This window comes from Glycine max, chromosome 16, assembly GCF_000004515.6.
Source record: "Glycine max cultivar Williams 82 chromosome 16, Glycine_max_v4.0, whole genome shotgun sequence".
Taxonomy (NCBI): Eukaryota; Viridiplantae; Streptophyta; class Magnoliopsida; order Fabales; family Fabaceae; genus Glycine; species Glycine max.
In genome coordinates, this window is record NC_038252.2 from 7,336,157 (window position 1) to 7,353,269 (window position 17,113).

At 33.8% G+C, this 17,113-nt stretch overlaps 1 pseudogene; it reads left to right on the plus strand.

Annotated features, from left to right (window-relative positions):
- Positions 1-10,693: 10,693 nt before the first annotated feature.
- LOC100817418 (uncharacterized) lies at positions 10,694-11,856 on the plus strand (annotated as a pseudogene).
- Positions 11,857-17,113: the final 5,257 nt, after the last annotated feature.

Consider the following 17,113-nt stretch of genomic DNA (forward strand, 5'->3'; position numbering starts at 1 on the left):
CACTTTTATGATTATGTAATTGAGGCTTATGATATGTGTATAGAATGCTTCACTATCTGGTCTATGTGGATTTTCAGTTCCCATTTGACTCGTTCCCTTGAAGCGAAATTATTTGTGTTGCTTTTTTCTTATCACTCTTGCAACCTTTTCATTGTTGCTTTGGGAGAACAAAGAAGCAGCTAAATTCTTTTTTACAAGAGTAGATTTTTTTCTATCATAATTTTTGGATTTTTTTTTTCAAGAAACATACAAAAATAAAATTATATACCCAAATGTAACTCACCTAATTTTAAAAAACATACAACTTTATTGTGCATAATGTAAATTTGGGTTGGGGATCCAAATTTTTACCGTGTTTTCAATTTTTTTTCAAAAACCTTTTGAGATTTTGGGTCCCCAACCCGAATTCTCAACAGCTTACGGCGAAGCATTCGTTCGGTGTTTTCAACAGGGAGAGGTGACGCCGACGTCGATGTAGATGATGGATGAGGCCTGTGCTGGGGACGTTGACGCGGATGCTCATGACCTGGAAGCAGAGGAAGAGATCCTGGGCCTCGAGGCCGTAGATTGCGTCGATTTTCTGGGGAGTACAGTCCTTATGGCCAGCCTGTGCTCGTTCAATTTTAAAAAAATCACGTCAATAATAAAAGCCCGTTGTGAATCCTGGTCACTTGAATTTTCCTTTTTTTTATAAAAAAAAAACAGACTAAATCCAGATCTTTTCACGATGTACTGTAAAATTGTATTTTTTTAAATAGTGATGAGTTGTATAGTTGGGTATGTAAATGTATGTAATCATTATTTTTGGACCCTTTTGAATATCATGAAATACAGTTTGTATTGTTAAGTTAATTTTTAAGCTTTATTATATTACAATCGCGTCTTATCTTTGACATGTCGTTCCCTTGAAGCTAAATTTGGTGTGTTTCTTTTGTTTTGTGACACTCTTGCAGCCTTATTTCTTTGATGCTTTAGGAGAACAGATGATTAACTAAATTTTTTCAAGGATTATTTATTTTCTTGATTATCCGAGTCCTTATGTTTTTCAGTTGGCATGGCTTGAGTCTCTGCAGACAGGGTGATGTTTAGTGTAAGTTCTTAAAGTAATGGACTCTTGTCTTTTGTTATCGGATCTTTAGATTATACTGCACAATTATAGATGAAAAATTTGAATAAAATAACTTGTTTTGGTAACCCGTTTAATTGCTCAAGTGGGTTAAGAAATTATGCTCGGCCTACGGAACTAACTTTTTTAGGTAGGATAGTCATAATCAAATGTTTCTTTAATTAAGGACCAGCTAGCGTCGTTTTATGCATATGGTTTAATTAAAACAACACTAAAATGTGAACAAACGAGAATAAGAAATGAGAGAAAAAAAAGGAAAAGAATTTTGGGTGATTTGATGCATTGTCCTTAAGATCATTGTTCAAGTGACCTTCAAACCCTTTTTGAGCCTTAAATCTTTCCTTTCATAGCCTTCTTAGTTGTTGGTCATGTTATAAGTCTAAAAAAAACATGAGGCATTAATCCTTACATGGACAATGCATATATAGATATTACGAATTTTAACATATTGACTCTCCAAATGTCATTTAAAATACATAATTAAATTATTACAATTTAAAATATAAATTCAAAGAGAAAATAAATATATTTATCATAATCTTTCATTTATACGATACTCAATGTTTTCATTTTTATTTAATGTGAGATTTCATCTTACACTTGTATACCAAAAATCTCCATCTTAAGGTATGAGTCTAAACCATATAAGGAATCTTAAGATTCATGTTTATGGGTGATCTTCACTTCACTTATATGGTACTCAACTTTTTCACTTTTAATCAATGTGAAACTTCATCTTAAGCTTACTTCAATGTGAAACATAAACAACAAAGAAAGATAAAAGAGTGAGATACATCTTATCACATATAACAAAATAAGTATTTTAAATAATTAAAAATAATGTATCATCACACTAACAAACATTTGTACCATAGTTACACAATCATTTATATTTTCATAGACATACATGCATTATGAAATAGGTTTTACTTAAAATTCTATATGCATATGGTACCAATAAAACACTTTAAAATTTTTTTTAGAACATGCAATTGTCAAATTTTCACACTATGAGAAACTCAACAACACACTCTCACTGAGATAAGAATGTCAACATTGCATTAGGGTTATTCTGTCTTACAAGGATACTACAACTCATGGATCAAAATAAGTCATAGGAAGATTTCAAACCGAATCACCCTTAAAAATAAAGTCATACAGGACATTCATGACATTTTCACACTATTATAACCTTTGTGATCCATGTTTCACATAGACTTAAATCACTTAATTTACATCACACAATATATATATATATATATATATATATATATATATATATATATATATAAAATTGACAAAACAAATATATGAACAATGGCACCACGTAACAGAAAATTAGTAATTGAATATAAAAGGTATAACAATTGAGTGGCAAATTTAAAAACGGTGATGAATGCACAATAACCAATTAGGAATGTGCCACAACTCAGGAAAAGGGATCGTGATAACACCAACGCCATTTCAATAAAAAAAAATTATGTTAATATACAATAAGTCAGAATCACAAACGTTTATGACAGTAGATAATACACTCAAATTAACATAACAAATTTTTTAATTAAAAAAGGTTCGTGAATTGAAATTTGATATCAATAACAACAATAAATATTCGCATAAAAATTGAATTTAAATACAGGAGAAGAAAAAAAGAGAACTCACCCCCTCTTATTTAAAAAGAAGAAAACATAGAAAAGAAATACTATTTCGACTCCGATTCACTGTTCTGATGAGACTCTCTCTAAAGACTCTACGATGACGATGATTTCCAAGAAAATAAGCAACATGAGAAGCGTATATGATCGTATGAGGGAGAAACTAGACTTTTATAAAAAAACTATTTAACCTTAATAAATTGTTTATGCCTTTCTTAATCAACCCATTTTTTTTATAAAACTTCATAAAGCTAATACTCATTTTTTTTATAAAACACCACAGTTTTACAAAATGTCTTTATTTTCAAAATACTTATATTTTCACAACTAAGCCTAAAAACATTTTTTTAAGCAAGACAAAATAATTTTTTTAGTAAACACTAATATTTAATTTAGTTACTGTCAGAAAACAGATTTTGGTGTTAAATGGAGCCTGCCTGACACCTACCTTTGAAGTCCAGAACCTGACCGATACTGCATTCAAAGCTCCAAACCTATATTCAATCCCAATGTTGACCTAGCACTCACCCTAAGCATAAAACTGACTCGACATCAACAATCTAGCTAAAAATTTGTTCATCAAATTGATTCTCTTCTTTACTCATTTCTTACAATAATAATCGATTCTCTTCTTTACTCATTTCTTACAATAATAATCTGAAAAATTATTTAGATTATTTTATAAGAAATTAGTAAAGAAGGATAACTTTGAATAACCAATTTTCTTCGGATGCATTTATTTTATTTTTTCTTTTTAAAATATATTTTAATATTTTTTTAAAAGGAAAAGAAAAAAGAAAAACAACATAAGAAAGGATGTGATAGAGAAGATTTGATCATTAAAAAGATATTTCAATTAAAATAAAGTGGTTACTAAAGTGGTCAAGAAGCCACAAACCTAAAACCAAGGAGATGTGGGAGTGAAATTAATTGGTTATTTAGAGATCAAGTTATTCTTGGGCTATAAAAGAGACCCACTAACATTTAGATAAGAGGGAAGAATGAGAGAGAAGATCACATAGTTGAGATAAAAAAAAAAGATTCTCGCACAAGAAGTGTAGGGCTAAGCAACAAACAGGTTTGATTGGATTCGGGCTTAAAAAACCCAATTCATAACAAACCAAACCATATATATTTTGACCCGCATCCGACCAATTGTTTCTTTGGATAAAATAGGTTTGGATTAAAGAAATGCAGTTTTTTCGGGTAGGTTTATGCAGGTTGGACCAAAATTAGCAAAATTAAATTTTTAACTTTGTTAACTTTCTTTTCTAGTTTTTTTTCTCAAAATTTGGAAAATTTAAATTTTTGGGTTTCATATCATTCGATTTTATTTACACATTTTTACACAATTTTAAGTGTCCAGGAATTTTTGGATATCTTAATTTACGACCATCTGAGTTATTGAAAGTTTCAACTAAAATGGCCCAAAGTCAAGTTAGATCTAGGTTTTAATAATAAGGGCATAATTTTATTATTAATAATAAGAATTGAAAGTTCAATAAAAGTTAATTATATTGAATGAATGGTATATTTACAATTTGTTACATGAGATTAGGAAATCAATCAACTTAGTCTTGAGCATCTATGAAGTTCCGTTTGCTAGCCTTGGCAATTGAGACCAACTTGTGGATTTCTCCAATTTATACAAGCCATGGCTAATTTATCCCCATAAACATTGTTATTCCACAAAAATACCTATAAATATGCATCATGAATAAATGATAAAAAAGAAAACAACCATATTCATAAAGTTAAGCAGCAAAAACAACTATCTATTTTGTTGAACCAAAGTCGTCAAATTAATCTAATGTAAGAAAGACCTTAAGGAGATAGAAAAAACCTTAAGCTCGGTGGCCTAAACATCAATGAACGTCATCAACAAAACATGAGGAAAAACGAGTATATCAGTACCTGAAGCACCTTGTCACTCTTTAGGACCATAGCCAACATCCAAATGTTATCCTTCACTAGTGCATCTATATAAAAATCTCAAGTTGATAAGTTTAAAAAACACTCATCATGCTTGAATTTTTAGCACACACTAAACCTAAAACAATGGAAACAAGTAAGTTCCACCACTGAGTGAAGGTAAATGAAACAAAAGTCAATCTTTTGCAACATAGAACTTGAAAAGGGAAAAAACAAGGAGCATATGAGGGGGAAAATTTACAAACTTTAAAGGTACAATCTTTAATAAAAAAAATATATGCATTTTCCTCTTGAAATACCCTAAAAAAACAAAAAACAAGGAAAATACATCATAAATCTTCTTCTTCCTAGATAAAGGTACAAACTTTATGCAACAAGCAAGAATTATCTTACTATTCTTCGATGAAAAAAAAGAGATAACAAGGTGGGCACTATAACACCTTGATATAATCACACCAAAATGAGAGAGATCTAGAGGTTGTGCAAGTATGAGACTATATCATTGAGGATGACTTAAATAAGTTAATTTGTACTTCCTATACCAACAAGATGCATATACTTTTTGGTAACCCATCACTTAATAACTCCATAGTTAAGCATTCTTGACTTTGACCAATTATGGGAAGGGTGACATTCTTGGAAGTTTCCTAAAAAATGTGAGTGAGGATAAAACATACTGAAAATTTTTGTGTTGGTTTGTAGGATTAGTCATTGATCTTAGAAGTATGTGAAGATGATTGTCGAGTTCTCGAAAAGGGCTACTTATGGAGGGTTCTAACCGATGGACGATTTTAACTAAAAAGGATGTTGAGTGAAGCGCCACTATGTGAAGTGTTGTAGTGTGAAAGTCGTTAAGAAGTAAAAAATCAGGGATATTAAAAATGGTAAAAGAGGGAACCTCTCTCGTAGTATGGTGTGGTTCTAACCCTACTCCTACTTCTTCAAAAGTAAGTTCTATTAAATGTTTTAAGTGTTTGGGAAAGGGTCATAATGCCTCCCAATGTCCTAGCAAAAGGACTATGGTTGTGTTGGGTAATGGGGATATCATTAGTTTATCTTCTTCTAGCTGGTCTAGTTCTTCTAGTGAGAGTGAAAATGAATGTGATGTACAACCCCTGGAAGGTGATCTTTTTATGGTTAGGAGGTTAATGGGTAATGTGTGTAAGGATAGAGATGAAACTTAAAGGGAGAACATTTTTCATTCTAGGTGCATGGTCATGGGGAAAATATGCTCTTTGATTATTGATAGGGGTAATTGCACTAATGTAGCTAGCCAAAGATTGATTGAAAAGCTTGCTTTGAAAACTTTCCCTCACCCTAGGCCTTACAAACTACAATGGTTGAGTGAGAATGTAGAGCTAGTTGTACATAGGCAAGTTTTGATATGCTTCTCCATTGGAAAATATGTTGATGAGATACTATTTGATGTTGTCCCTATGGAGGCTAGCCATCTCTTACTTGACAGGCCTTGGTAGTATGATAGGGATGTTGTCCATAATGGTGTCACAAACAAAATTTCATTTGTACATAAAGGAAAAAAAGGTTTCCCTCACACCTTTGTCTCCAAGTGAGGTTTGTGAGGATTAAATAAAAATGAGAGTGAAAAAAGAACAAGAGAGAAAAGAAGAGAAAAGAAAAACTGATAAAAAGAGAGAGAAACATGAAAAGAGAGAAGAGAAAGAAAAAAGTGAGGATAAAAAAGTGAAATTGTAAAAAAAGATGAAAATCAAGAGGAGAGAAAAATGCAGAGCTTGTTCATGAGAGAAAAAGAAGTGAAAAGAGTGATGCTAGCTAGGTAACCTATGTATTTACTAATGTCTCGTGATTATTGTTTGTCTTCTATTGCTAGTTTTTTGCCTTTAGGTGTGGAAGAATTGTTGAAGAAGTTTGAGAATGTCTTCCCCAAAGACACCCCTCATGGGTTGCCTCTTTTGAGAGGGATAGAGCACCAAATTGATGTCATGTTTGGAGTTTTCATACCAAATAGGTCAGCATATAGAAGTAATCCAGAAGAGACTAAAAAGACCCAAAGACTAGTGGAGAGCTTGATGGAAAAAGGATGGATGCGAAAAAGTTTGAGCCCATGTGCTATGCTCGTCATCCTGGTAAATCGAACTCTATCTTAGCTTCTAAGGTGCTTAGTAGGTAAGAATTTGAAAACTTGGGAGGAATATCTACCCGATGCTGAATTTTCTTATAATAGGATAGTAAACTCTACTACTTCATATTCTCCTTTTGAGATAGTTTACGATTCTAGTCCATTGTCCCATCTTGATTTGTTACCTTTGCCTAACAGTTTTGCTATGATGAATAGGGATTAGCTTTCTAAATCCAATTTTGATAACAGTTTGCATGAGAAGGTGAAAGCACAAATTGAGAAAAAAGGTTGAACTATATGCTAGATATGCCAATACGGGGAGGAAAAAAATATTTTCAAACCGGGTGATTGGGTTTGGATTCACTTGAGGAAGAATAGGTTTTTTTCCAAAAGAAAATATAAACTTCAAGAAAGGGGAGATGACCATTTTCCAGTTTTAGAGTGCATAAACTATAATACATATAAAATTGATTTACCACTAGACTATGGTGTGAACAACACTTTTGATGTTATTGACTTGACTTTTTGATATGTAGGTACCTTTGAGAATAATTCGAGGGTGATTCCTAAGAAGGAGGAAATGATAGAGGACTATCCAAGGAGGAAGAGTTTGACTTGAGTGTACCCAACATGGATGGACCAATCACTTGAGCAAGGAATAAGAGATCTCAAAAAGAGCTTGACGAAAGATTAAATTCTCTCATTGAGAAAAAAAGAAAAGAAAAGATGAAGCTCATAAATCTTAGCTAACTTTTAGAACCACAACCTTTTATTTTTATTTTCAAGTATTTTAATTATTAGATTAGTTATTGGGTCTTGGTCCTAATTTAAGATTATTAGTAGGAGCTATAAATAGAATCCTTAAACATTTTGTTGGAGTTTTTTTTTAATGAAATTTCATTAAACACAATTAAGAGAATGCATCTCTTGGTTTTTGTGTGAAACCTTGGGTTCTTATCAATGAATTTTTTTTTTTGTGACGAATCATCCTCAACTTATCAATCTTTTAAGATTGTGACGTTGTTCTTTCTATCTTTTTTTTTCTAATTTCCTTTTTCCTTATTATTTGTCTGAAACTCTCAAATAGGTTCTCCAGTTTGTTAATGCTAAAAATGAGATCCACGAATTATTCTAAACTTTTGTCTTGATTCTCTTTATCTCATATCTTATTATTGATTTATTCTTGAAATTTTATTGTGTTGGTATTTGATCTTGTAATTGGATGTGCTATTAAAACTCTCTTTTTGAACAAAAAATGATTATTTTTCTTAAAAAAGATTATCGCTTGATAAAATATTTTGAAGAAAACCTTGATTGTTGAAAAGGGTATTTGGTTTTGAATTAATTTCATCCAAAAATTTTCAAAAGTTGTGGAATCTATTCAACTCTTCCATTTTCTAGATTCTTGGTCCAACTAACACAAGTCTCCTTTGTTTTTGATTCTCCACTACCATCCTTTGTTGAGGGCAGAGCCACTACCATATCTTCACCATCGAAAAAAGCTTAAGCTTTACCCTTATCCATGACGAAAATGATAAGGACCCGAGCTAAGTCAAGAGGCATCACCTTGAGGTTACCAACTCCTACACACTTCCCTAGGAAACCTAATATAGAATAAGAGAGAAAAACTCTAGAGAGGATGAACCAATTTGTAAGTTTTAAACTATTATAAAAAAAAAGTCTTAAACTACTATAAAAGCACTTATACACACTTTTTTTTTTTGTTGACAACACACATATTAATATATTATGTGGTGTTAGTTTTATAATGGAATTGGACTTTTACTAGTATTTCTCATCTTCACAATTATTTTGAACCAACGCACCTTATTCATCATACCCACAATTAGAAGATGTAGAGAGCCTATATCAAAATGGTAAATTAATGGAAATTAATTTATATATTTTATTAAGAGCTAAGTAGGAGCATAATATAACATACATAAAGAATGCAGACGAAGCTGGCCAAATTCATTAACCCTAAAATACAAAATTTGTATCAACTCAATAATAGCTCAAAACAGCTCTATACTGGCAACAAGTTGGGCATCCACTGCATGAAATTACCAAGCTAATTTAGCTGCTCATCTACCTTCATAATTAAGATACTGCAATTGGTAAAAAAAAACAACTTGTTTGGATATTAGACTTTCGTACAAACATACCACGTAAAGCTTCAAATTTTGATGTAGTGCGTGTGAATAAAAATCTTCAATCACGGGAAATAACAAGATTCCTTTTCATATGAGGATATATTAATGCAATAGAACCTACCTAGCGTGATGACTATGTATCTTTAAAAGGGCATGCCATATTTTTATTTGTTGGGTGTATGGCAGACATATTAATTATTTCTATGATAAATTTTAGTTTAATCTTAATTGTGACCAACGCTTAAAATTTTGTACTTGCCTTAATCATCGAACCTAAAAACAATAATGCAAATGCTAGATCTTGTGTGGTGTTACACATACACGATAAAACCTAATAATTTATATCCCACTTCTCTTAAGGGAGGGGGCTTTCATTTGACGGAAAAAAAAAAGATTTAAATACTGTTTTGTTTTAGTGTCTAAATTTGGCGTATATATATTTTTTATACTTAAAATTTAAAAATATTTTTTTAATTCCTAAAATTTTGAAATTTACATTTTTTAATCCTTGATATAATAAATTGATATTTTATGATAATTTTTAATAATCTTAAATTAATTTTTATTATTTTTTCACTTGAATTTACATTTAAAAATTGTCACAAAATGTTAAATTTTTTGCCACAAAATACTTAAAAATTATTACCAAGTATTAATTTATTATGTCAATTGTCAAGGATTAAAAAATATTTTTTAAAATTCAGGGACTAAAAGATGTACCTCAAATTTAAAAATTAAAACAATAATTAAGCAAAAAAAATTTTATGAAGGCTGAAATTTTTAACCCATCATTGTTTGTCTTCTTTCCGAGTAACAAAGTAAAATGTAAGTTGTAACCCAAAAGAAAAAAGCAAAACGCAATTTTCATAATTATGCCCATTTATGTGGATGACAACAACACCGAATAAGGACGGGCCAAATAAAAGAACATCATGTCCACACGCAAACAATATTTATTTCTCCCTTCTTTTCCTCACACAATCTTGCTCGTGTGTCAAAAGTGACAAAAATGAGAAGAAAGTATATCAACAAAAATTAATGAAAGGACAAAAATAACAAAATTTACTTGAGGAGTACGCAGTTACATACGCAAACTTAAAGCAAAAAACGTGTGAATCAAGACATGCAATAAAAAAATCTAATCTAATCTAATTACATAAACAAAAGTGGAAATGCGAAAACTAAATTAAGCGTCAAATCAAAGGAAGATTTATTTACACACAAAAAAGAAAAATTTGTATGTTATAAAGGAACGAAAGTCAAACATTGAAATTTATCTTTTTATTTAGTTGAAAAAAATATAAAGACAATAAAAATTAATTTTGTTTATGAATTTAAATTTGAAGTCACGTAAGTTGCTTAAAATTCACACGTGTGCTGAATGGTGAAATGACACTATATCTTAAGTATTTATGAATTATTATTATTATATGAGTTAAATCCATTCATCATATTCTTATATATTAAATTATAGTATTTAAATTGAAAATATTTATTTTTAATTATTGAAAAAATAATTATTATTTATAATCACAAATCACAATACACTTTTTGCGTAGGTAAGTAGGTAACATCAATTACATCATTCCTTACGTATTTTAAAATATAAACTTGCTTGAAATGGAGTATTATTCTTGAAATCAATTATTGTAATGCCTTGGTAACCTCCTTGACTTCAGCTAGCTGTTTTCCACGTTCCTCTTCCTCCCTATAAGTACCCATCAAGTCCACGCCCAAAGATCATCGAAAAACACTTAAAAAAAAAACTAACATTTTTAGGTTGTGCTCGAAATTGAATGAAAAAAAATGCAGAAAGAAGAACAAGAAAAAGAGTATTTAGAATCGTTGACGTGTCCAAGCTTCAACTGCTACTCCACCGATGAACTCCCAGGTATCGCTCAAAGCAGGATTCAAAAGGACGACGCGTCGTTTTCGGCCTCTCAAAATGACGACCCTGACTTCGAGTTCGCCGCGTTTCGAGACGACGCCTTCGAGTTCTCCAACGACGACGCCGTTTTCCCTCTCTTCAACAGCGACGTTGCGAGGGACCGCCGGAACAGTGTCTCCGGCGGTCTCGATTCCGACGCGGCGGTGCTCCGGTTTCCGATAACCGGCGAGGAGCTTCGAAGGGGTGAGCACGATCCGTCACTGTCGCCGTCGTCGGAGTCGTCGTCGGAGGCGGATGAGTTGGAGGTTGTTCCGGCGGGGACGTACTGCTTGTGGAGGTCGAATTCGCCTCAGGCTTCGCCGAGAAAGTGCAAGAAGAGCAATTCGACGGGATCGTCGTCGTCGTTGAAGAAATGGAAGCTTCTGGATTTGCTTCGCCGGAGCAACAGCGAGGGGAAGGAGTCGTTGATGATCCTGACGCCGGCGCCGGAGAAGAAAAATGTGAACGAGCGGTGGAGCATTGAGGTCGCCGGAAAATCGAAGGGGAATGGTTTCGCCGGCGAGAAGAAGGTGGCGGTGTCGCCGCACGAGGCTTTGTATCTTAGAAACAGAGAATTGAGAATGGTTGATAAGAAAAAGTCGTTTTTGCCCTATAAGCCTGGCTTGGTTGGGTTCTGCACTAATCGTTTGGGCAAGGCATTCCCTTCATTCTGAGGACTTTGCTAAATGAATTTCCTTTCTAGTTTAAAAAAAAATACTCAAGAAAATGAGTTTGGAGATGTTAGATTAGATTAAATTTGGCTTTTCTTTGATTCTTTTTAAATTTTTCGTCTGAGTTAACTGTGTTGAACTTAGTAAAATGTATTTAACATCGTAGCTAATATGATTCATGTGAAGTGGTTTACTGCCATATGGAGCGTGTAACATAGAAAATAGAAGTCTAAGTGTCTGTTGAAGTAGGGTTGTCACCTAGGTGGGTCAAGAAAGCAAATACTTTTTACTCAAGGGGAGGGAGTTGTGGTAGGCAGAACAGAAAACAATATACATAATGAAGATGTATAAGGGGGGGGGGGGGGGGAATTGAAGATTGTGCATAGGCGAAAAGGGAGGAGCAGTAATGATTACACAAATTATTACTTCTCACATTTTCCAGAGAATTATGAAGCACAAGACTCGTGTTTGGTATTTTCCAGGTGGGTAAAGGTAAAAGAAGTCTTTACTGCACCTAGGAGAAACAAGGAAGGCTGGAGCTTTGGCTTTGGCCGATTTTGGGGTGTCCTGGATGAGAAAGAATTGTAGTACATGTTGGATCAAATAGTTTTTGGTAATGAGAAGGTAAGGGTTAACTTGCCTAAGTTTAACCGGAAAGATCTGGCACCTATTACTAAGAATATTGTATCAAATGGAAGAGGCTGGGGACAAGGGTAGAAAGGATGTCATAAGGAATGGCTATGAAAGATCACAACATAAACAATCAGCGGTGGGAGAGTGGTGGGAGAGTTATGGGAACATGACCAAGTGTAGGGTTTTATTTCTCGTTAGATTTAACTTATAGGCTAAGTATAACTAAGAGAAGTGTTTGGTATTAAATAAAGATAATTAAGTAAAGATAAAAATACTATACTTGGATAATGACATCGATCTTGATGAATGAATATTTATATTTTGATGGGGTATTTTTACCCAAATAATAGGATTTTAGCCGAGAAAATATTTCAAAAATGATATTGTTTGATGATGGATCCTTCCAACAAACTCTCTGGATGGATGATTCCATTCTTTCTTAATTTCATTAGAAGTTTGGACTCAACACTGGGCGTAATGGCTAGTTGGACGCACTATAGAAAGCTGCTGATGAAGAAGTAGTGGACACAACTGCTTCTCAAGCTCAGAAGAGAACCAAAAAGAAGATGGACACACCATTGTCCAAAGCTGCTCCTGCACCACAACATCTACCTTCCACTTTGGTTGCTCTAAAGGCAATGGGTGTTATGGCCCATGTGACCAGAAGGGCAACACCTAAGAAGCAACAACCATAATCCACTATAGATTGCTTAAGGGAGTTGAGTGAGACTGATGATGATGAAGATAGGTTAGTGTTCAGAAAAAGGAAAGTTACACCTCCTTTGGATGAGACCACTAAGCCTCAAAGGAATAAGGTCAAATCAACTCCATTGGTTCCACCTTCTCAAACTCAAACTCGCACCAATAAGCGAGAGAAATGAGGTGCTTAAAGGACCAAACATCCAGTAGGCAAGCAATCCTCTACTGTTGCTGCCACTAATTCTCCACTTGTAGAGATTCCTCCCGTAGGAGAACAAATCTCCATTGTCCAACAATTTGAAAGAAGCTTAAGAAGGACTGAGGTTATTCACCTCAAGAAGAAGAAAAGAACCAAGTCCAATGCTAATATGGATGGTGACATTCAACACCAAGCACCTCTATCACCCATCCACCTTGTCATCGACCTAAACCTCATTACAGATGACATAACAAGTTTACAATTTCTTGTGGCCTTTCTCTATGAGAATGCTTACAACATTCAAAGGAGATTGGACGTGGAATTCCAACCTTCCATAGACTGGATGCAATTACCCCTGGATGTTAAGGAGGAGATTGTCAATTGCCCTCCATCCATGCATAATGATGATGAAGTTGCACCATCTTTTGCTGCTTTGGATCAATCTACAAGGATTAAGGTCCTTCCTCCACCAACTTGGAAGCATCTTCACCCTAAAATAACCAAGCCTACATCCCAATGGCCTTGCGCAAAAGTGTTTAAAAGATTTCATCCAGTGCCTGCAGAGGAGTGTTGAGATATGATAAAGATATCATTGGGTGGTGTAGAAAGATTGATGCTCAACAAATTGACCCATCTTTTGATGATTTTTTGCTACCGTTCTTGCTTCCAAAGTACATCCAAATCTTCACTTCAATGTCCCAGTTCGTTCCTTTAGTATATGACCATCAAGTCATTCCCTTGACTAAGGATGACATTTTTAATGTTGGGATGATAATGATGCAGTTTGGTTTGACTGACTAGTGGCCAAGCTACCCTCTAGGTATCCATATTTGCCAAACCACAACCATCAAGTTCATGGCGGATAGAGTTGCTCCAAGGTTTCCTCCATTGGACCTCAGGAAAAAGAAAGGAAAAGTGTCTCCTCACACCAAACCAATGCCTCACCCTAGTCCCAAAGACAACATTGCCTTGCCTCCAATTCCCTACAATTGAAGCAGGTATTTTATTAGGGATGCAACAATGAAGATTGTGACTCTAAAACCAAACGTTGAGTTTGATCAGAATGATGGCATGCTCTTTTACTTCAAAGACATGTGTGAAAACTCACGTCTTGCGTCCACCTCAGAGTATGACAAGGAAGACACATCCAATCACATGTGTATGGTGCAAATCTTTTGTCCAACAAAGATCTACAGATTCAATGATTGACAGATGTGCTTCTCGAGGCAAGAGAAGGATAACGATTTTTACCAATGCATCATTCATGACATCCCTCCTATTTGCACTCCTTTCATTTTCAACTTGCACCAACACCCTAAAGTTGCAATGTGAAGAGCCATTGTCACTGCTTGGGCACATCATCCTAAACTCAAAGAACATCTCCTTTCTCTTGACTAGAATCCTTGGGTTCCAGGACAAGGAATGACTGTTGAACTCAAACAAAAACAGGACAAGCTTAACCGGTAGCTCATGGAGATGCAGAAGCCAAGAACCAGCAGGAAAAACTCGAATTTGAAAAGTTGTTCAACAACCTACATGCTCATCTTGGACCATAAGTCAATGTTATTGAACCTCTGCTAGTTGAAGTCACTTCTCAGCCAATACGTGACGATGCACTCACAACTATTAACACTTCTAATACTTCAAGAGAAATCACTCTTTTGAATGTCCATGCTCCAACAGGTGTGTCTGAAGAAAGGATTTAAGAAATGTTAAGTCTTCAACAGACCAGCCTAGAAGAAACCATGGAAAAAAGGTTCCGTGTTGATCAAAAACACATTAGAGGCTTCGCTCAAGTCCTTCAATAACTTTTTCCTTTTCAACATGAATATGCTTATGCAACAGAGGTTGCCTTCCACCGTCCAACCACCTCTGCCACCTCCACCTCCAATTCCTGTGCTTTCCTCGATTGCCAATCCTGCGCCTGCACTTTCACCACCTAAGTCACCACCATCAAATCCTCCACCTCCATCCACTGAGGGTTGACCATGACATCCATACTTATTTCCTTTTTCTCTTCGAACCCATGTCTTTTGATAATGCCAAAAGGGGAGAAAGTAGAATAGGAATTTTGATTTTTAACACACTTGTAATCATACATCTTTTAATAAAACAAGTGTTCTGGTGGTCATATACGTGTGTCTTCATGTTTTACATTTTCATACACATATATGCTATGTTATTATGCATGCTCTAATTTATACCTATTCTCCAAGGTAGTGAACTCAAGAAAAGTCTCATTTATCCTCACATATTGTGCTCATTCATTATGATAACATAGTTGCTCTAATTATGAAATATTTGCTTTGATTATGTTTTCGAAAGATATCTTTATACTCTGAATATTAACAAGTTTGTTGATTGTCAAAGGTATATTCCTCATATACACAAAGAAAGAGCAAGAGGTGTATAATATTACATCCTAAATTGCTTTGATACTCTAATCTTAATCTCCTTATCTTATCTTTTGAGTATCAAAATTTATACTCTTTGTCATCATAAAAAAGGGAGAGATTATTGAGTCTGACTACGTCCAAGTTACATTAGATTGTACTAAACAATTAAATCCCTAAGGTTTTGATGCTAACAAAGTATAAATTTTATGTACTAATCTCTCATTCTTAAGCTACTAATTTATTTATTTCTATGAGATACAAGTAGAAAAACATGAAAAGAAGGCTCTAGATGATAGACAAAGTATCAATCACTAGACAATACTACTTTTGTGTCCAGTCCTAAGAAGATAAATGTTTTTGCACTTAGCTCACAGTACAAAAATAATGAAACATTTATTTGATCCTAAAGAATGAAAACAATCACAAGAAAGTAGTTCATAGGCTCAGTAAAAAACTTGTGCCATAGTGAACAAAATGGAAGATTCATATTATCTTGTCTTGACATTCTTAAATTCTTTTTTATCTTATGTTGTTGATGTTCTTTCGATTTGTACGTTGAAATTCAGCTCTAAGCACTAGACGACACTGATAAATTCTCCCTCTACACAGATCAAAGTGTTGAAGTCTATATAAAGCTTGAAGATGTTCATGTTAAGTTTGTTGAATCACAAGAGAACATTCTAAGACAAAACGAACAAGTGCTATAATGTTGTCAATCCATTGGACGAAAGAAACTTAAGTGAATTAAGTGAATCTTAGCTCTGCCAAGTTAGCGAGTTTCATTGCATTCGAGCTTACTATGTAAACACTCTTTGAGTGATTAGAATACATTTTCTTGCAAACATATATTGTTTTTTTGTGAAAGGCAGGAGTGACTTAGTGACAAAGAATACTTGAGTCTTAATCTTAGGGAGAGATTAAAGGTAGTGTCAGGAATGACCTAAAGAATACTCATTGTAACCAAAAGTGCCATAGAGAATACTTGATTGTAATCAAAGATTTGATTAGTGGAACCCTTCAAGGTTTGAAGGAGAACTAGACGTAGCCCAAGAGTTGGGATAAACCAGTATAAAACCTTTGTGTTTTCATTACTATTTCTATATAACTAGTTATTTCCTTTAAGTCACTTCTAAACTATCATATCTAAGTTTTGTGAACTAGTTTTCTAAGCACAAAGTAATTTTGAACCCCTTGAACGAAACCTTTCGTCTAATGATATTTATTTGAGAAAAACTTTTAATAGTTTTCAAAAGACCAGCTTTTTATCCTTTTTACTATTCAACCTCCTTCTAATGTGTTTTAGGAACTTCAAAGTTTGCTTAGTCTCATTGGTTACAAGGTTAACACCAAAAAATGATAGCTTGATTATGATGGTTGACATTGGAAAAAATGACCACTTGACAACAATATTTGTTTTTCTTATATGTTGCATTAAAGGCCAAGACATTTCCAAACAATTGATAATTCATCTAACTCTCCCTATCAACCTAAAACAGATGTTGCAACCTGATTTCTTCATCAATTGTGTATGACACATGAAGTGAGCCCTCTTTTAAACCCAATTACCAAAAAAACTTCAAAGCCCTACTCACGTTGGATGATTACTTTCGCCTTTGTCTCCTTG